This window comes from Pteropus medius, unplaced genomic scaffold, assembly GCF_902729225.1.
Source record: "Pteropus medius unplaced genomic scaffold, Ma_sr-lr_union100, whole genome shotgun sequence".
Classification (NCBI taxonomy): Eukaryota; Metazoa; Chordata; class Mammalia; order Chiroptera; family Pteropodidae; genus Pteropus; species Pteropus medius.
Genome location: NW_024340849.1, coordinates 9,510,547 through 9,533,367, shown reverse-complemented (window position 1 = coordinate 9,533,367; position 22,821 = coordinate 9,510,547). Strand labels below are relative to the sequence as shown.

General features: G+C 37.8%; 1 protein-coding gene across 1 annotated transcript in view; it reads left to right on the top strand.

Annotated features, from left to right (window-relative positions):
• PHLPP1 (PH domain and leucine rich repeat protein phosphatase 1) overlaps nucleotides 1-22,821 on the top strand; it is a 166,582-nt gene that overhangs the window by 50,521 nt on the left and 93,240 nt on the right. The window lies entirely within an intron of this gene.

Genomic DNA, 22,821 nt, shown 5'->3' with positions numbered 1-22,821 from the left:
TTGTGCAGTGTGTGGCTGGTGCAGTAGCTTGCATGGTGAACATCTCTAGGTGTGTGTCATGAGGGGAAGATCAAGCAACTGCTACAGGTGCGGGAGTCTCTTTCTGGAAAAGGAAGAGGGAAATGCCTGGAAGCTTAAAAGTCAGAGTTACTAAACAAATGAACAAGAAACAAGCTCAAGTAAAAATGAGCAAAGGTCTTGAATAGACATTTCTCCAAAGAAGATACACAAATGGCCAATAAACACGTGAAAAAAATGCGCAACATCACTAATCATTAGGGAAATAAAAATCAAGACACAATGAAGTACTACCTCACACTTATTAGGATGGCTATTATAAAAAAGAAGTGAGGACTTGGAGAAATTGAAATACTTGTGTACTGTTGGTGGGAATGTAAAATGATGCAGTTGCTACGGAAAACAAAATGGCAGTTATTCAAAAATTTTAAATGAAATTACCTTATGACTCAGCAATTCCACTTCTGGGTATATACCCAAAAGAATTCAAAGCCAAGGTGTCAGAGATAGCTGTACACTCATGTTCATAGCAGCATTATTCACAATATTCAAAAGGTGGAAGCAATCTGTTAAACAGATGAATGAATGGATAAACAAAATGTCATATATACATATGGTAGAATATTATTCAGCCTTAAAAGGAAATTCTGGCACATGCTACAACATAGATGAACCTTAAGGGCATTATGTTTAGTGAAATAAACCAGCTACAAAAGGACAAATACTGTATGATTCCATTTATATGAGTTACCTGGAGTAGTCACATTCATAGAGGCAGAAAGTAGAATGGTGATTCCTGAAGGTTAGGGGTGGGAGAGAATGGGGAGTTAGTGTTTAGTGGGTACAGAGTTTTTAGGATGAAAACAGTTCTGCAGATGAATGGTGGGGATAGTCGCACAACAGTGTGAATGTACGCATGCCACAGAGCTGTACACTTAGAAATAGTGAGATGGTAAATTTTATGTTATATTTTCACAATTAAAAAGAGTAACTGTTCCCATAAGCTTTACTGTCTTCTCTTTTTTGCCACAAACTTTTAATTTAAACATATAATTTTCTTGGTCAATAGTGAGGGAAAAAACAGTCGTGTCTAATTTAAGAATGCTATTTACAAGGCAGAGGAATAAAGTGTTGGCTTTTCCCATATCCACATTTAAGAATGTCTGAAGCTGTTGCCTTAATAGTAGTCACATTTGGTAGAATTCCGAAAAATGGTGCTGGTTGCCTTTCCGTTCACAGTCTACTCTTCCTTCTGAACGGCCTCCTCTAAAAGTTGCACAACTACCAACTCAGTCAAACTAGTAATGACATTTACTAGTAATAAACTAGTAATGACATTTGTGCCCTTGGATGGTTTGTGTTAAGTTTACTTAGTATAAAACCTCTTATTTTACAAGACTGGAACTAATATTTAGTCAGTTAATTGAAAAATTTGGTTAAGGCAGAGCATAAAATATTTTAAGGTAATTTGTAATACTTACCCCATCCTGGATTTCGTGCAGAGGCAGGGAGGAAGGAAACAGCTGAAGCATCCTTTCCAAGAAAAGATCCGAGGAGCAAAGAGCAGCCCTTTCGAGGCTGATTGAATCACAAACAGAGCTTATTTTGGTTCATGCCTCAGACCAGGCTACTCGATCTTTATCAGTGTCCTCCCCCATTTACGGTTTTTCCACAAACCTATTTTAATATTATTTTGTTAATTGATTTACTTTTATTGACTTTCTCAAAAGTATTCAGTTTAGTTTTCATAGAAAGAACTTTTCCTTTGGCATTCATATGTTCCTGGTCTATGTAAAAGTTAACACAATTTCAACAAGTACAGTTGGCATTGCAGTGGTAATGTTTGTGGTTTGAACCCACTACTCAGCAGATGGGATAGGAATGTGCCGTGGTAGAAGTGGGGGGCCTCAGTGCCGTGGACTCGCTGGTGTATTTTACTGAAGGAATGGTGGAGGCGTGTGGTTAGTCTGGTGAGTTAGTTGAGTGGAGATTGGTTACGAGCATTTCTCTGTTCAGGCTTTATCAGATCTGCCTTTGGGAGAATATTTCTGGTTTATCAAAACCCTGTGGCACAGCATTCAGTACCCTCCTGTCATAAACATGTGTGTCCATTTTATGTTATTTGATATTTTTCAGTAATTTGTCAATGAAGAAGTTATGCCAGTTAGCATTTTCTGTTTGGGGTTGCGGTCTCCTGAGGTCAGCCGAGAGGCCCTTTTGTGCTTGTTTTCTTTAAATTCCTTCCTTTGTCGGAGTTATTACAGAGAACCCTGGACCATATCTCTGGGAGCGGGATCATCTTTCACTGCCCAGGTGTAGTGTAGTTTGGCACACTCGTTTTTTTTCCGTATGAGCCGGATATCAGGAGTGCAGGAAGCAGAGGTGGTAAAGCAGGAACAGGAACCGTGGGAAGAGGGAGGGATGACTAGTCTGACACCGTCAGGACTAGATGGGACCTGCAGTGGATGTGTAATCCTACTGTGATTACCACACGGAACCTAACATGAAATCAGCCCCTCCCCTTTTCACTTTATATTGGAATTGTGCCTTTGGCAAAAGGTAAAAGCTTTTTCCTTTTGTATGCTATTTATAACAGAGCATCATTTTATGTCATTCAAGTGAGCCTTCAAAAATAGGTAGTAAAAGGTGGTTTTGTTTTTTGTTTTTTAACCTAGGGTCTGTTCTCACTCTGTCTACTGTGATGTGTTGCCATAAATTGTAATTAAAACTTGTTACATCTTATGTGTTTAAAAACATCAGTCTTGGGTTTAAAGTTACCATACCTCATCTTTGCTAAGGTACAGCTTCTGTTTTTGATACTAAACGGATAAACCTAAAACAGATGGATTTATGTGAAAAGAGTATTCTGCATTTCAGAGAAAAGATGGTTTACTCAGGATCCTTCCTCCCTCCCTTCTTTCTACCTTCCCTCCCTCCCTTCTTTCTTTTTTGTTTTTGCTTAGCAAAATGCTTTCAATTTTTGAAATATGTTTAAACCCAATTATTTTTATATGGAATATAGGCAAGTAGAGACTCCAAGAATATCTTAGCCAGTCGTCGTCTCCCTCCCCGCCTCCCCGCCCCCGCCACACACACACACACTCTTGCTGTCTTTCCTCTTGTGGTCATAAGATATTATATATGTTCATGGAGTGCAAACTAATATTAATTTTGGCTTAAGCTTCAGAAATATCATAATGCATTAAAAAGTGATTTTCTTGAAGTGTCCGAAATTTTACATTCCATTTTTTCCCTTCTGTTAGTGTGTTTAATTGATTGTATGCAGAAACTTTTTATAGCTTACATTACTTTTTTTTTCTATTTTTATTCTTATGTCTATTTCTATGTTGTGCAAAGGGAACCAGTTCTTCCAGGCCCTTCCATCCTGCTGTTCGCAAATAGGGAGGGAGCACAGAACCAGCTTCAACCTGCTGTTGAGGTGTCTGGCTTTAGTTCCCATCACTGGAGATGTTGATGTTGCAGGGACGCCCATAAAGCTAAATTAAACAGAACCACATCAAGGTTGTGTCAGAGCACTAAACCAGACTGGGAGGGCTGCGCTGAGTCTCTGTCAGATGAGCACGTGGGCACGTGAGAGAGGAACATGAACTGAAAATACTTTAGGAGTCTGGAATATGCTATATAATTTTCCTTAAGCATTAGTGATATATCTAAGACTTTTTGTTGCTTGTTTTCACAGAAACAAACATTAGCAGTGAACATTTTTTCATGTTAGAAGGTGGCATTGCTATCCCGAGAACAATCACTGCTTAGAAGTCTGATGGCTGTGTGTGTGTGTGTGTGTGTGTGTGTGTGTGTGTGTGTGTGTGTAACTGTCTATTGATTAAATAATAAGTTTAGTTGTTTTCGAGTGCAAGCAAACACACAAGTACATCTCAGATTTTACAAAATACTGAATTGTTACCAGAATTATCCAGGCTGTTTTTTAAAAGATTTATGTGGAGGTGAAACACTGATCTTACTCTCTGCCGTGAATGTTGTAAGTGAAGTAGGAAAGCCAGTAGCTTGAGGGGGTCCATGCCTTCCACTCTTCATCAGTTTCTCCCTCCTCAGCATCAGGCCTTTTTTACCTTAGACCTCTAGTCTCTAGATACCATGGTCCTGCTGTCTGGCTATTTCTTTGTGCTGCAAATTCTTCATACCCATTTGGAGCTTAGCGTTCTTCTGTGGTTTCAGAAATTCTCACTGACAAAGGTAAATAGTTCTAGGCTGCACTGGAGGCCAATTTGTGTGTATATGTATGTATGTGTATATACATATAAATGAAAACTAAATGTAAAAACTTTTGATGTTTTTCATAGTGACCACTTAAATTTTCTTTAACACAGTGGTCATAGTTCTGTGTATAAGTACACTTATTTTCCAGCTAATTTTAAAATAAATTCCACGTGAGGCGAGGGATTTCATGAGCAACTAGGATGATAAAACAGTAGCTGAGAATAACAGGAAACAATGATTGCATAATATGGAATCATTGCCTTCATGATTTTTCAAAGAATTTGGACAGGCAAGCCTTTTTAAATAAGAAAGTTAAATATAGTTACACTTCACCTGTTTGGTGTTTGGTTATGAAGCAGTTATTGCAAACATACCCTTAAGCCAGGAGGCTAGCTTAATAAAGGCCTCTACACAGCCCAAACGGACACTACAGAATGTTAAGTGTAAGCCCAGAAGAGCAGCCATAAAGTGGGAGCCAGCCAGCCTGGGAGTGCAGTAGTCCTTGAGGACAGTTTTATGAATATCATTTATTATACTCTTACATATCCTTTAATGATGATGACTCAAGGCCATCAAGTAAAAGTATTCACCCTTTATTTGATTTTTGATAAGGCAGTACAAGTTATGGTCTATTTAAAATATTGAAATAAAACTTACTGCCAAAAGAATAAATTCTTGGACATCTATCAAGCTTGGTAATCTAGAATAGCATGTGATCCTTAAGTTTAAAAATGCCGATATATTTTTAATAATGACAGAATTTAAAATGTTCCAGAAAATGCCACAGGTTTTACGTGGGACAAGAAAAGGCACCCACAGTAACTCCTGGTGGTGATGAGTGTGCTGGTGGTGTGAGGCTGGGAGAAAGCAGGGCCAGGAAAAGTAGTCAGGTGGCTGTAGTTGAAGTGGAAGTCGGGAGTTAAGGTCAAGAATCTGAATCCTGGGTAGTGACGTGAAGAACGGAGAGGGGGAAGGGATGGATGCAGGAGAGATACTGTGAAGTGATTCACTGGATATGGATGGCAAGAGGGAGAGAGTATTTAAAAATGACCCCAGCTTTTCAGTTCTTGAGTGTGGGAGAATTATCATTTACTACCACAGAAACGGGAGAGGTGCATGATTTTGCGGCTTTGTTTTCTGGGTGCTGAGTTGAGCTAGAGACCTGGCAGGTCTTTGGACTATGAGGGCCTGGAGCTCTAAGAGGCTCTTTTCAGCTGTTCCCAGGACAAGCAAAGACAGGCATGCTTTTCATTGTTGCCCTGGTAAATGCTTAATAATTATTGTTTGGTTTGTAGTTCTTTTGAGGTTTGTGGGATGCTTAGATTTGCATAAAAACAAACTTTATTCGGATTCATAGTTTTTACTTAGAAGTAGAAAGTCAGTAATTAGACCTGCTTATGCAATTGGAAAGTGGGGACAGAGGCTGAGGCAGACACGCTAGCCTGACAGCTCCACAAAATCTTAAGTTTTCTCTTAATATGTTATGTAAAATCGTCATTCTACTCCATGATGTTTATTTTAATATAATTGTTAAAATATAAAAGTATTAATAATTGCCATTGATCCAAAATGAAGTTTCCTTCCATGTTTGTCTTGTGGTTTTGCTTGGTTTGTCTTGGTTCTGCTTATCTGTATGCCTTGCTCCTGACTTTGAGCTGCAAAGAGAAATCCAGTTTCCCATCAGCAATATGACAGCTTTTCTGGTCCATCACTGAATGTTCTTGCTGTATTTTGTGATCTTTAGACAAATATTCTATATTACCAGCATTATGAAATGCTATTAGGAAAGCAAGCTAGTACAGGTTACATTATTGGAACTTTTTAGTGGCTGGATTTGTAACAAGGTAATAGAGAATGTCTGCAGTGACTAGTTAAGACTTCTGTCCTTATAGAAAATGGTGCTTTTTATTGAAATGGCCAATGAATAATTGCAGATCCTGTCATTTAAGGGTCAAGAGTCCAAATGATTAAATTGGTAGATGTGAGGGAAGTTGAGCCTTAAGTGACTTGGATTAATATCTTAAAAAAAAATTACTACCCTGCTAATTAATGAGTGCACTACTTTTTCCTGGAGTAAGATAGTTCTTTCTGAATAAATAAATTATAAAAATAATTTTTTTTCCCCCCAGTCTGGATATGATCAGTTTGGATTCTTTTAGCCAAGGGGAAGATTTTGTTATTACAAACTTAAGCATACGGTTTTCTAATCAGAGTGATTAAATCAAACCAGTCATTTTGTGCTGCAACCTTATTTCCAATGAATGCCACCGAAACAGGAAGCTAAACTCAAGGGGAGTATACAACACTGGCTAAGCTTTATTTCTAGACTTGGAGAGTTTCCCATCTTTCAAAGTGCTGGAGCCTGAAGGCAATTTAGAGAAGTATTTTCTCAGGCATAACTTACTGACTTTCTAATGGCTTATTTTTCAGAGTAAAACTATAATTTACTATCACATTTGTGTTCCATGGCCACCGATGCAAAACAGTTGATTCTGTTGCCGGTCTCCTTTCAGTTTAGTATAAATGATTTTTCATATTTTTTTTTCAGATTGCATCACTTTTCTCCTTGGGAAAATTTCGATTTGCTATCTTTTTCTGACTAAGTGCTTCGGCTCTCTTCTCACTTTCTGTTCCCCACCCCTCCACTGCAACCACCCCTCCCCCCTTTTTTTATCATTGTGTTCTGATGACTTCTCTAAATACTGGCTTCCCCAAACCTAATGCAAAAGGACCCCCACTGATAAACAAGTTTTAAAAATGTCCTTCTTTTTATTATCCAGCTCTGAATTTGAATTTTTTATAATTCATCAACCCCAGTAAGGGTTTTCTTTTTAAATTTCTTTCTTTTAGAACTTCTCCTTTGAAAGTGTGGGCTTTTCTCTGTATTTGATGCTCTGTTAAGTATCACAGAAAGAAATTGCCTGCCACTGAGAATAAAATTACCCGTGGAATGGAAATGAGAGCATAGTTCCGTTAGAAAATCTGTATAAGGCTTATCCAGTGAATGTAGATTGCAAGGGGGTACCGTCATGACCTGCAAGTCACCTCAATTGTTGCATAGAAAAATCAGTTCTGAAAAATTATTTAGTAAATTAGTTGGATAGGATTTTGTGTACTAAGAATTATGGCTTTCAGGTACTTTGAAGGGACTTACTAATAGTAATTAGTACATATAAGGAATTAGATGCCCTTTAAATTGTTCTTCTGTGACATGGAGCTATCAGCATTTACCTCCTATACAGTGTTGTAGCCAGTCACAGTCATTCACTGAGTACTGTGGATGCCGAAATGAGTGCAGCACCCCTGTCCTGGAGTGCATCTTTGAGCAGATGGCTCAGCTGATGAGAAGGATAGTCAGCTTGGTGAAGGAGGTAAGGGAGACCACTCCAAGCAGAGGGACACCAGTGAGACATGAGAGCATATTGGTGTGCTTGGAGTACTTACTGAACGTGGGTCCAGTGTGACTAGAGGGATAGGAAGTTGAGTGTACAGAAAGATGCAGCGGCAGGGGCCTGAAGAACTTCCTTTGCCGTGCTAGGAGTTTAGGGGAGGCAGTGTTATCCAGTGGTTGTGAGCATGGCCCTGGGTTGGATCCTGGCTTTGCCTGCTCCTCACTTGCTCTGTGCCTGGGATGACTCCCTTGGTCTCTGTTGCCTCATCAGAATATTGGAGTTAATAATTGTACTCCGCTCATAGGAATATTATAATGATTAAATTAGATCAACACCTGAGAGTGAGTGCTCAATAAATGTTAGTTCCTGCTGTTGATGATGATGTAATTATTGTTATCATTCTGAAGGCTGTGGGGGAACCATTAAAGGATATGAGACAGGAGAGTAATGGATGACATTAGTATTGTGGAAAACAAGCTGGCAAGCAGGGTGAGGGAGGAGGCACATCTGGATTAAGTGAGATGGCTCAGGCACATTGTTGCAGTAGTTATCTAGGTTAGAGAAAATGGCCTGACTGGAGCAGTTGCAGGGAAAGTAGAGGGAGGAAGGGGCAGATTAGAGAGTTTGAGAATGGAGATTTGGCAGCTGGTAAATTTGATATGGAGAGAAAGAACCAAAGTGTGGAGGTAACTAGCAGGCTGCAGATTTGAGTAACAAATGGGGAAGGCGGAGAGAAAGTACGTGAGGAGGAGCAGCTTTTAGGAGGTGAGAAGATGGCGAGTTTAGTTTGGATTTGGATTTCATGTGCTCGCGGGTCTTCATAGGAGAGTGGTCCAGTGGCCTGTTGGGTACCGGTGTATGCTTCTGGAGAAAGATCCAGGCTGACCTGAGATATGGAAGTTATGTGTGAATTCACGGAGTAGGCGAGATAACAGATGAGCCCGAGAAGCCAGAACTGGAAACCATCACAGCAGTAGAAACTCCCCATATTTAAAGAACTTGATGATGGAGGCTTCTATAAGAAGGGGTCCCGTAAAAAACGTGGGTCCCTCCTCCAGTCCTCCTCCCACAGTTTATAAAACTGGTTCCATCTTGTGATTACTTTTGTGACAACCCAAAATTGTTGGTTATGATGGATTTTGTTAAAGTACGTTGTTAAAAGTGAACTCCAAGTTTATAAGACTTAGAGATAGTATTGAGAGACCTTAATAATGGTAAATGTGAAGTGTCAGTCACTGCACTTTACAGATATATTGGCCTTCTTTTCCTCATAATACCCTAAGGAGGAAGGTACTGTACTCACCATTTTATAGGGAGGACACTGAGATAGAAAGGTCAGTAGAGGAAGTGACTAGCAGTTAGGATTCAGACCTAGGCTGCCTGGCTCCGGAATCCATGTGTTTGAACCTCTGTGCTATATTGCTTCCAACACTGAATTAATAGTTAAAAGAAAGACTTTGAACCTGGTAGAGGAAAGGAAGGAATCATTCAAACATAGCTTTAACCTTCATTCCTTTCCCTGCCAAGGTCCCAGGTCTCTTTGTGTTTTGTTTTGCCAGATAGTTGTGAATTTGGCTGAACTTTATAGATGGAGGTATTTGAACATTTGAAATAGGGAAGAGTTGAAGGTTATCAGAACAGAAAAAGAACAGCTCTTCTCCCAGAGTATGATCAGGTAGATTTAGATAGAATATGCCAGGGACTCTGAAAGTTGTGCGGGAAATAAACAAGGAGAAAAGACAGCATTTGAACATGATTATTCATTATGAAAATTTGTTAAAAACATCAACAAAGCACTATTTTGGTCAGACATCTGCTGGAAGATAGAAATGAACTAGTTAAGAATTTGCAGAAAACTGTTGATTACTGATTTGTTTATGGATTGCATATTGTCATCTGGATTGTTAAGTGCTCAGGAAGAGAAATTCTGTTTTCTGTTTCTTTTGTAATCCAAGCCAAATTACCGTTTCTTAGAATTCTGTATATAGGCAGGTGGTCTATGAATGTTGACCAAGTGAGCTACAGTTATTTGATCTTCTTGAACAGTAGTTAACTTTGATCTTCACCCATTTGTTTCAGTTGAATCCTATGATACTTAAGGTAAAGAAAGCTAATTAAAATTCTTACTTTCCAGCCTGTTTGGTTAAGAATAGATTATTCTTTTGTAACTAAACCACTTTTATCATAATAAACATCTTAAAGATTACCTAGCCATTCATTGTACAACTTTTTATTGAGGCCCCTATGTGTCAGGCATTGAACTTCTCCACTGCAGGCACTGTTGTGGGTGCTCAGGATACAACCAAGAATAGCAAAGATCTGTGTCCCTAAAAGCTTGTATTCTAGTGGAGGGAAGAGATAATACGCATAATGTAGAAGTAAATTATATACTATATTAAGTGATAGGTGCTATGGATGAAAGAAAAAGTAGGAGAAGGTAAATAGTTTAAGCACATAGGATGGAGGGGCGGCCTCTATTATTTTAAATTGGATGGACAGGCCTCATAATTTGAGCAAAGACCTGAAGGAAATAAGGAAATAAGCCAAGTGTCTAACTGTAATGCTTATCACCTCCTCTTATTTTATTGCCATTCTTCATCTTATTACAGGTAGACCATGATTAATTTGAGTCCCTATCTGATTCTACCAGTTATAATCTATAATAGCTTATTTAGCATGCATTGTGGAATTTTGAAATATCCTCCTCTACCCTTTGCCACCATAATCAGAGCAAATAAATTAAGGCTCTAGAGTTCGCGCTGCATAAATGTAATTTATTTGAGCCAACTCTATAGTTTTTGTGGATTGATTACTTTTAGCAAGTGCAGTTTTCATGTTTTAAAACTTGCTCTAAAGTTAGTCATATGAGATAATTGTGTAGTGGGGCATCTTACCTCTTTTGCCTCTAGACTGATCATGTGCCATACATACAAACTCATCTATAACATCTTCCATAATATGCAATTAAAATTATTCTCATGGGGAAGGTGAAGTGAGGGTGGCTAGAAAACGAGGCATTCCTCCAAGGGAGCATGTAAAAAGAGGGGAGGGTCTCTATTGTAAAAGACCCTCTCAGCTTTGATACTTGCTTTGCTTCCAGTTATTTGTTTTATTGTTTAGAGAATTTTATTGTTTAGAGAATTTCTTTGTGATCCTAATAACAGCTTATTGAGATATAGGCCTTATTTTCTAGAGTACCTTGAAGATATTGAGTACTGAGCTGACTTCTCTAGCTACCTGCATTTTTTGCCTGACTTAGTAGTGAGTCTTTGTAAAAACTAATAATATCTATCCTTAGGAGTAAAGTTCTCTTGTCACTGGTGGTGGTAGATGTACCAGCAGGGAGAAATTCAGCTGTAGTTTATTTTATGAGATCTTGTTATTATCTATTTTCACCTAACTGAAAATTTCCCTAAAATTATTTGTGTACATTTAATTGAATTATAGAGAGTTGAATTAAAGTGAGTTGAATTAGAAATTAATTCTAATATAATTAATTATCTTAACTGTAGGTTTGCCAAGGTGGGTGACATGTTTCACTTGGTAGGTTTAGTATGGAGCCAGAGAGATGCATCAAACAGAAACTTTTTATATAACATGTAGTTTCACTTCCAAAAGTATTCATTTGGACTTGAGACAAATGTGTCAAGAAGTAATTATAAAGTACTTGGATAATTTAGTATTTGGGATCAGCAACTTGAGTAAGTGTACCAGTGTTTATCATAATGGGATCTCAGGTCTCTAGAGTCAGCTGACTTGTGCAGTCTGTTGTTGAACATAAACTAGAGGATTATACTGTAGTTCTTATGTTTCTAAAACAACAAAGTACTATTGTTTGTATTAATGGTGATTATATTTACTAAGCCTAAGAGCTTAGTAAATTTAAAAATATGTATATAAATTTTGCATACAGATTTTAAAAATTGACAGCACTATACCTCGTAAAATAAATTATTTAAAAATTATATTATTGCTAATTTTGCTTGTTATAGTAGATTGATGGGAGGAGTACTTCTTTGTAGGTGTGCTCAGATTTCTTTAGTTGTTACAGTTTGCCAACTAATAAAAAACTCACTTATTGAATGCACTCTGTAATGCCTGGCATTGTTGTAAATGCTTTACCTATGTCTTATTTCATCCTCACAATAATCTGGTTTGATGTAATCTTCATTTTATAGTTAAGGAAATTGAGCCATAGAGAGGTTAAGTGTATTCATCCATTTATTCACTCTGTTTTGAGTATATACTATGTGCCAGCCATTGTTCTAGGTGCTGTGAATACAGCATTGACAAAAACATTAAAACGAAGCAGAACAACATATTTTACTGTTAGGGAGTTGCGAAGGAATCTGCCCAAAGTCGCACAAGTCTTAAGGACAGAGCTGAGATTCTGACCTAGGAAGTCTGACCCTGTAGCCCATGCTCTTCACCACCAAGCCATGGGGACGTCCCTTTCATTTTTATGTCTATGCTTTCCCTTCTTTCTTACAAAGTCATAGGCGTTTACATTCCTTCTTTCCAGCATTTTAATACATTTTCTTACCTGCTTCTTTACTTTCCCCATATTCCCTTTTTTGTATTTACCTTTCATATCACATTCACATTCATGCGCATTGAGGTTATCATTCCTACACTTCAGGAGCATTGTTTTCTTTGTGTTGTTTTGCTTTATGTTTGTGCCCTTTATATTTTTACTTCTTCTTCTTTTACCTCTTTTCCTTTTCACTTTCCTTTCCCCTATTCCCCTACCTTCCTTCCTTGCCAGAGTGGATGCTAGTATTCAGAGGCAAGGAAGGGCTGGGGGAATGAGCTGATGGGAGGAGAGACACGGAAAAGAACAGCAGACTCACTAATGATTAGGGGAAGGACGGACTGTGTGCCCAGGGAGAGAGGGAGAGTGATGGGTTGGCTGGAACTGAGGAGCTGAATCAGAACAGCAGGAGAGCAGTGGAGCCAACCCAGAAAGCAAGTGACAGCAGATCCCAAGTCTCCTCGGAGGGAACTCATTGGGAAAGGGGGCAGATTAAATTAAACAGATAGAACAGAGTGGAGTCTGAGCAAGTGGGTATCACTCCTTCCCAAATAGAATACGACCACTAATTTGATGGTTGAAACTGTCTAAGCATTGCAGTTATAGTACTTGTGTCTCTAGAACATTATACAGCTAACTAAAATAAGAAGAGAGAGGTAGCAAGACATGGCCTAGAAAATGCAGCTGAATTAAAGTGACTTTATTTCTAATCTCCTTATTAGGGCTAAATATCTTAGATAAAATTAGCACTTATCTTTTGGCTGTCTGCTTAGAGGAGGCCAAGGGTGCAACTTTCTTCTGTCATCCCAAATCTGGGTTCATCTGACACCAGCCACCTTCACACCAGCTGCTGAAGTTCGAGCCCAACGACATCAGAGTTGCACACCTAAGGTGCACAAGTGGGGAAGTTGCTGCCACGTCTGCCTGGCCCCACCATCAGGCCCCTGGGTCTGAATCCAAAAAAGGTTGGTCATGACCTCGCCAAAGCAGCTGGTGTTTGGAAGGGTCTAAGGATCACAGAGAAACTGACCCTTCAGAACAGACAGGCCCAGACTGAGGTAGGCCCTTCCGTCCCTGCCCTGATCATCAAAGTCCTCAAGGAACCACCAAGGGACAGAAAGGAGCAAAAACACATTAAGCACAGTGGAAATATCACTTTTGACGAGATCGTCAGCATTGCCTGACAGATGCGGCACCGATCTTTAGCTGGAGAACTCTCTGGAACTGTTAAAGAGATCCTGGGGACTGCCCAGTCTGTGGGCTGCAGTGTTGATGGCCGCCATCCTCATGACATCAATGGCGGTGCAGTGGAATGCTCAGCTAGTTAATTACTACAAAGGAAAACATTTCGATTAAAGATCTCTTGACAACCAAAAAAAAAAAAAAAATAGCACAAACGGTGGTTGAATTGAAAGTAATTTGGTCTTGCTTTATAACATTTTTTAAAATGTATGTGTTGATGTTTTCATCCATCTTCTGACTGTGTGCCATGCACAGACAATGTGTAAATGCCCTCTGTAGGCACTTGGAACTTAGTTGGGGAGACAAATGACAACTTCTAAACTTGTCTAAGGAATATAAACTAAGTAGAGACCTACTAATTATGCCTTTTGGGTGAGATAGCCCAGTAGAATCCAAATGAAAAATTGGACTGGGACAGGAGTTCAGAACAGCCACCTTAGGCAGGGAGGGTAGCAGGCTTGGAGGCAGGGCAAGTGTGGAAAGGAGTAAGTGTGGAGAAGCCCAGTGAGTGCTGGATATTTGGTGAGTGGCAGAAGATGAATTTACAGAGTAGGCTGGAGAGTGGAGAATGCCTGCTGCCTGTACTTTAATTCCTTATGTTTTTGCTTTTATTTTATGCCTTAAAAATCTTTTAAATGAAGTAAGATTTTAAAATAATTAGTGTCAAAATGTTTAGTTCTGGAAGAGTATGCCCTCTGGATATATTAAGGATTCATATGGGCATTAACATTTTGCACACTAGAGATTTTAATTTCAAAATTTACTCATTGTTCATTTTCTAAATCAAGTTGTGTCATTTCCATTTCTTTTCTAATTACAGTTAATGCTGCTGTGAGCATTCTTGTCCATCTTTTAGTGCATTTACATATGTATTTTTGTTGGGTAAATCTCTAGGGTATTCAGAATAGCTTGTTATTTGGTTAGTTTATTCATTGTTTTGAGGTAATTTGTATTGGTATTAAGATTTTGAGAAACTCTTTTCTTCCAAAAGATAGATAATACTTCCAAGAGAAAGATTTTGTAGGGAATAACAAGATGATAAATAAAATAAGAATTTTATAATGTGTGTGCACCGTTTCTGTAGTTGGACTATCTAAATGTTATTTGCAGTGTTGAAATGACATTTTTGAGGATTAGCTTAACATCTGTTTTGAAATTAATAATTTTTTATTTCTCTAAACAGAGCTTTGCCATCAGATCTTAGTATGAGATTACATTCTTTAACTCTAAAGCTTTTAAGTATAGTTTTATTTTCCCTATAAATTTGTTTGGGATTATGTGAGCTGAAGTGTTGTCTAACGGAGAAAAGATAAAGAGAGTCAGAAGCTGTTTGAGGAAACTCCAAGAAATAAAAACCTTGAAGCAGACACTCAATCAGGAATTAGTTTAAATCAATATGTTATTTACCCCAAAGTTGTCAGCTTTTAGTTTAAAATCCTTTTTATGAATAAAGTTGCCCTCATGCCCTATCATAATGGAATCTTCTGATTTAGTGTAAGATGAAGATATTAATTAGGTTTTCTGTTTTCAAGGTAATAATCTTTAGGGATTATCGTAGTATGCAACCAGAAAATAATTTTCTTTGTTATGTGAAAAGGAAACTCTCACAGCTTTATAACAGAGTTATTGCCAAAATATAGGAGACAGTGATGGTAAAGGGGGGCCCTTATTAATCATAATCAATCTTAGTTTGTCTAAGAAGTTTTATTTTCTAGGGATTATGTTCACTAAAACTGAAGGACACAAAATTAAGGAATGAGGTTACATTTTTCAGTAAATTTTAATGGTATGTGTTGAGCGTTCTACTGCTTATTATTTCTGGGGTAGAAGCATAAACAAGAAGGCACCATTGTTGTACCCACATATTTTATAACCTAAAATAGAACCAAGACATTTGTATATGTGGATTATTCTGAGGTAAGCATTTAGAACTAATTGATTCGGTGGTATATTCTAGAATTCTGCTTACGCCGTGCAATAGTGAAGGACTAGGGTGAATTCAGTGTGGTGACGAGAGCCCAGTTTTGTAAGATGACACACTGAGACAGCCACTTTCACAGGTGAGCAACACTTTGTCCTGTCTGGATTGGAGGAGTTTCCCCTTTAGTGTAACCTGCAAGCTGAGCGGCCCAAGTAAAACTGAAGACACAGAGAAGCAGAGGCCAATAAACAGAGCTGGGTGAATGAAAAACACTCATTCTTCTAAATAAACTTGGGTAAAAAAAGCTAGTCATATGACTAAAAGTTAATAATGCTGCCCCAGTTTGTCATTACCAGTGATAAATGTGGAAAATGAAAGGGTTGTTTTGTATTCATCATAAGAAGTGGATGGATTTTGTCCTATTTGTGGTCTGTTGGAAAGTTTTATGTTTGATTGTCTTTGATCACTGTAGTATATTTTGGTATTCATAACTGGTTTTTCTTTGCTCCTAAAAGTACAAAAAGTTTTAAATTTAATATTTTGTGTTTATGAAGGACAGGTTATGTAATAAACTTGATTGGTCATACATCTGTACTTCTTTCTGAATAGTATATTAGCTGAACTGTTTTTCCTCTTCGGCTTATATTGTCTTTATATCTTAAGATAATTGAGGCAGTTTTTTCATGTCTAATTTATTATTAGAAAATACCATATATAAATTGAATCTTTCTCATCTTTAGAAGTTTCTTTTTTTAAATTTTTAGCTCCAGTTATTTTAATTTGTTTAGACTTTATTTAATGCCTACTGTGTATTTGTCATTGGTCTAGGTCTTCTGAGAATACAGAGGTGAATAGCACGATTTTTGCTCTTGAACTAACAGAAGACAGGTTAATAATGAGTGTGTATGCTAAATATGTTCTATTCAGTTTTCTACAACTAATGTGCAAATTGTTTGTATATGTGTTGGCATTTTAGTTCACCATCTAGTTGGTTATTTAATGGATGGATGCTAGCTTTACTTGGAGTTATGAGTAGGTAGCAAAGTAAAATTATTGAAAAAATGTGTAAGGCCGATAGTCTGCAGGGGCAGTCTTCATGGTTTTTAAGACCTCTTCGAGTGTTAAGAGCTTCTCTTGAGACAGTTAAGTAAATAATGAAGTTTGTTTAACTTAGACATGAAGTGCTAACATTAGCATAGTCTAATGTACCAATTTTGAACTGCAGCCAAATCATTGCCCTGCTACATACAAAAATAAGGGAATACTTCATGTATCTTTAGTAGATTGAATTTCTAGGTACAATACTTAGAGACATGATACTTTTATCTGTTGGGGCACTTGCCTTTAACATTTAAAAGTCAAAATGCTGTGTTGGACCTGCCAGTCTTTTTAGAACTCCGCTAACAAGAATTGCTTGATCTTAGGTGATACTTCATAGTTAAGTAAGTTTTATTGTAAACTTAATATACTCACTGCATTGTATTGAAAATACATTATGATAGTACTGTACTATAAATATTGCATTACTATAAATATTTAATTATCAAATTAAAAAACCTTTAAAACCAAAGAAAATTAGACTTGTTTAGAGCACAGATCAATAGCATGTAGGCATCTTCCTAAAATTCTTGTTCACCTAGAACCTGAGAATGTGATCTTAGGGTCTTTGCAGATGTAATTAGTTAAGGTTAGGCCATACTGGATTAAAGTAGGCCCTAATTCCAATGACTCGTGTCTTCATAAGATACAGAGATACGGAGAAGAAGGTGATGTGAAGACATGAGAAAAAAAAATCAAGAGAATGTTGAAAAGGCTCTTAAAGTGTGGTCTGAAGTTATTCACAGGAAAAATGAGACTACCATTTCTGAGATGTAACAGATGGCAAAGACAGTGAACTGACAAGTGAGGGTTGATTTGATGAAATTTTTCAAATGTGTTTTCTTTGCCAAATATAAAATTAATAAGGGGAGGCCACACCAGCTAACCATATATGGCTCCAGGAGCTGAGCTAAAGGAGCTCGGAAAGCAGGGAAGGGTTATGGTGTCTATGAATGCAAAGTTATAATAAAACTCACATTTGAAAGAAATACCTTCTCTAAATATACACAATCAAAGAAGAGACATGAGCATCAGTTATTCAGATACTAAGAAGTAATATTTATGATGGGATATTATAAATATTACTTTATAGAGAACTTTAAAGAAGCCTGGGAAATGAATCTAGCTCCTTATGAGGACCAGAGATGAGGGATGGAAGGGGAAACCTGCTCTCTAGTTCATTCCCAGTTGCCTCTCTCATCTCCTCCCCAACTTGATTCACTTGCTTCTTTGGTCAAGGTTAATCAACTAAATGCTGGTGATCCATCAGGTCACAAAGACATTGTTAATCTAATACTGTAAGTCAGTGTGTCCTCAGACCTGCAGCATCAGCAAAATCTTGGGCCCTTGCCCAGAATTACTAAATCAGAAAATTCTGGGTAGTAGAACTCTGCAGTCTGTATTTAACAAGCCTTGTGCGTGATTTCGTTGCATGCTAAAGTTTGAGGCCCTCTGCTGTAACTTGTCTTCATTCAGTATTTCCTTTAAGCATTTTAATTTATTATAGTTTGCTGTGTATTGTATGCAATGTCCAGTGATGCTAACCATCTTTATTACTTTTTTTTTCAAATTTGTTAAGTTCATGGCTAATATTACTGTTATAATATATGTAACCATAATATTTATTAGTTATATTAGCAATAGTTTTATTGTTTAGCTATTAGCAAGAGTATATTGCTTTGGTGGATTTTTCCTCCTTTTAAATTACTTTGGCCTGTGTTTACAGAATCTGTATAGTATGAAGTGGTAGCTCACATTTTCCAGGTACTGTTTTAATGAATATTATAAGGGAAATTGTAAGCTCTAGTGGTATTCAAGAATTTAGAGATTAGAGAAAGGTTTAGAGCATGACATTTCTCAAGGATAAGAGTCTACAGTAATTTGGGAGATATAAATAAACCTAATCAAATTGAGTAGCTGTCAATAAGAGGCATGATTTACTGGGAAGTTGACTATATATATTTTGATACGATGCCTAAATTAACCGTCCCCAAATCTGTTTAGCAGCTGGTTGTCACTACCATTAGCTAAAAGCAACTAGTCTTAAGTGTGTTTCAAAGATCCTGCCAGCATGCCTTGCTGAGCTTGTTTAGCCTTTCAGCTCTGAGACAGAGTTCCCAGGTGCCAGTTGAATCCTCAGGTCTGTAGACCTTGTTATAGGGTTCTTTAAATCCTTCTGCCAGTTCTTGAAATGACCATAGGCAAGTAATTTAATTCAGTCTTCTGTCACTGGAGGTAGTCAAGAAGGATTTAAGGATTTATATGCAATAAATAAGAAACATCCTTTAGAGTTTTATCTGCATAAGCTCTAAAGGTAGAGGAGGTGAGGTGAGAGTTGAGCGTTTTCACTCATTCTTGACAATTTTCAGCTCCAGAGATTTAGTAAATTCTTTTATTAACGTCTGTGTAGCGATCAAACTTTCTTAGTTTTTGGTGCCATAACATCATGAATACTTTCATTCTCTAAAGTTTTGGAAATTGTGATTGCTTAGCATGCTGTTCTTATTCTTGTTTTTTACTATTTTGGGTTACAGTAGACCTTCACAAAGCCCTGTGAGTACTTTTATAGATTATTTTAGGGAAATGTAGATTATTAATGTTTTATTAAGTTCAGGTAAATTGAACTTAGTGAAACTAACATAGTAAATAGTTGTAATAGTTATTGCCCCAAAACTTCATGGCTTAAAACATCACACATTTATAGTTTAAGTCAAGAATTCAAGAGTAGCTTAGCTGGGTGGTTCTGGCCGGAGACTGTCATGAAGTTTGCAGTCAGGATGGCGAAGGGGCCAGGTCTCTGGACAGGAGCTGGAGAGTTTGCACCATTTATGGCTTGCTCATTTGGCTGCTGAAAAGAAGCCTCAGTTCCTTAATGGCTGTTTGCAGAAGGATTCAGTTCCTTATTGGCCTTTTCATAGGATTCCCAGACTGTCCTTGTCACCTGGCAGCTAGCTTCCCCAGAGGGAGTGATGCTAAGAGGGAGCAAGGAGGAAGCTACAGATGCCTTTTTCCACATGGTTTCAGAAGTCCCAAGCAGCCATCAAGTCTGCCACATTTTATTTGTTAGAAGCAAGTCACTAAGTCCACATGCAGGGGGATTGGAATTAGGCTCCACCTTTTGGAGGGAAGAATTTAAAGGAATTTGTGGACATATTTTTAAACCACTGCAATGATAGACACTAATGTATATTTACCAAAGACATGTAATTGGCAGCGACCAAATTTGTACTTATTTCTATGTTTTTTAGTGATATTCTAGTTAAAACAGTTGTTTCTGCTGCTATATATATGTTCCTTAAAATTCTCATGTTCTCCAGAATTGTAAATTAAAAATAAAAGGGTTTATGTGAAGATGGAATTGAGGAAAGGCAGGACTCCAACTCCATGCATCTTCATAACCAAAATACAAAAAAAAAAATAATATTGGGCATGTGAGGAGATAACCTGGACAGCCTAGGCAGGCAGCTTGGTGTGGCTGGGAGTTGAGTTACCTGAGGGAATATTAAAAATGCCAAATAAAAGAGGAGAGGAAATGCTAGCTTATGGGTATTGAAACAGTGCATTTACTATGCGCTTTTTCCTTTTTGAAAGTTACAATTCTTCTCTCATTATTCTAGCTCCCCTTGCCTAGAGTAAACCCTTATGAACCAACACAACTTGCATATGGTACTGACATCATTCATCTATTCATGATCATATGTGAGCTAATTGGTATTAATGAAACATATGGTAGCAGAACAGACTGTAGTTTCCCTTAAATAAATATTTCTCTTCTAGTCACATTTATTAATTTATTTAATAACATTTTCTACTGATAAGACAAAAGTAGACTTCAATTTCAAAAGCTCCTGATCAAAATTCTATGTTAGTAACATGCAAATTAGTGATTATTTGCTGTATGCTCTCCCTGCTCCCCCAATTTTAATTCTGTCATCTCGTAGAACGCCATTTAAGTGTAGACTTCAGAGTGCAGAAGAGCAGAGAAGAAAAAAGAAATGAGCAATACTTAGACTCTTATTTCAAATGACGGAGGGGTTTGTCTGAGCATCATAATGATTGCTGCCCTTGGATCCAGAGCTGTGCTGACAGAGGGCTCGTCAAAACAGAATGCTGGGCTGCACGCCTACGGTTCTGAGTCAGCAGTTCCTGGACGAGACCTGAGAGTGTGCCTTTCTAATATGTTTCCAGGGGACCCTACTGTTCCTGGTTCTGGGACCGCACTTGTAGACCCACCGAGTCTGAAGTAATAACCTGCCCTACTCCCAGTTGAGTCAACACAGAAGGCTATTTTATTGAGAATTCTCAGTCAGGATTTTTTCCGTGAGAGTAGCTCTACTCAGTTCTCTTAGTTATGTCTGTTAAGGATCAAGTTCTCATATTTGTGGCACAGTTAGAGATATTAATGAACTATGCGTTATTGCTCTATTTACATTTGTTTTCAAAAGATAGTATAGTGACACCCAATTTAACTGGAAGCGAATTATTCAGAAGCCTGAACTACTTAGATTAATACTTACAAGTATGGAAGTCAAGAAGGACCTCTGAGTGGAGGGAAAGACCACAGAGTTCAGTCCTTTACTTTGAAAAAGGGTTGAGAGCTAACTTTAGGCCTGTTGTTTTAGGGCTGAAAGTTAAGTAAGGCAGGAAATTTGAAATTTCTTATATACTTATTACAGTCACTAATTGGAAAAGAATAGCAGAGGAACTGTGTTAGTACTGAAGTTTGGAGCTATATTTGGACAAGGGCAGGTAGCTCTTCCAGTCCACTGGTCCAACAGGGCTTCTCCGAATTTCTGAATATAGTAATACATTGATATCAGCACTTTGAATAAAAAAAATAAATGAATAGTAGGTATTAGAAAGAGTTACATTTAAAAATCTGGCCCTTTGTTCCAGCCAAGATGTAGTAACAGGGACTGCATTTGTTCTCTCACTTGAAATAACTGAAAATCAGATGAAATATGTAAAACAGCTTTCAGACATTGGGCATCAGATAGCACAGGATGCAGAATCCCACAATAAATGCACTCCCGAAGAGAGGGGAAACAAATGAGAAGAATCCTTCAAACGTACCACTTGACTGACGGGAGAGAGTTCCAGGCTGCTGTTGCAGAGAGGAGGGGCACTGAAGGAGCCTGGTATGCGCCCCGAGTTCAGGAGACAGCGCTGGGAGTCCACTGAGGCTAGGCCGCTTTAGTATACTGAACAGAGAGCTGAAGAGAAAAAGAGTTGCTCAGAGAGACAGCCCTGGAGATGTTCAAGGAGTCATCAGTGAGCCTTCAGCTGAGCAGTAATCAGTGCCTGTATGTGAGGGAACTATCCAAGGCTGAGCGAAGAAAACCACAGAAAAGGAGCAGAGGGAACAAATCTTGAAGCTCACACAGGCCCTGGAATAGTTCATGTTCCTACCAGCCAGAGTAGAAAATCTGGTAATTTACAGGGTATCAGAATACTCAGCAGAGTATTGCTTGCTAATATTACTGTTAGCTTGAGGCTTATGGCTGCTCAGGTCTTACATATGACAAATCTTAGAAAGCAAGCCTCGTAAGAGCTGAGCTGTTTCCAACTAACTTAACTGTTCCAGAACAAAACTCCATAATATTTATAGAAAAATGAAAAACATCCAGCACTCGACAAATTCATGATGACTGGCATCCAAACAAAAATTACCAGGTATGTAAAGAAGCAGGAAAATATGACCCATAATAAGGAGAAAACTCAGTGATACCTATGATACAGTTAGTTGACAAGGACATTTAAACAACAGTTATAATTATACTTCATATATTCATGAAGTTAAAAGAAAGCATGAGTAGATTAAGGAGAGACATGTCAGATACATAGTTATGCGTGCAGTGTGTGCGGGGTGTGCGTGCACTTCTAGAGATGAAAAGTACACTGGATGGAGTTAATGATAGATTAAATCCTGCAAAATAAAAGATTAGTGAACCTGAAACCACAATATACCAGAATTTGTGGAATGCAGCTAAAGCAGTGCTTAGAAGGAAGTTTATATAGTACTTAAGTGCCTGTTAGAAAAAAAGAAAAGCTTCAAATCAGTGACTGCAGTTTCCACCTTAAGAAAGTAGGAAAAAAAGAGCATAAATTAATCTCAAAATTAGTAAAAGAAGCCATAATGATAAGGACAGAAATAAATGAAACCATAAACAGAAAAACAATAGAGAATAAAACCGAAAGGTGGTTTTTTGAGAAGCTTAATAAAATTGGTAATCTTCTAACCAGACTGATCAAGAAAAGATGGGAGAATCAGATTACCCGTATCAGGTGATAGCCTGTAGATTCTATAAATATTAAAAGGGTAATAAGGAAATATTGTGAACAACTTTATGCCAACTGTATGACAACCTACATGAAATGGA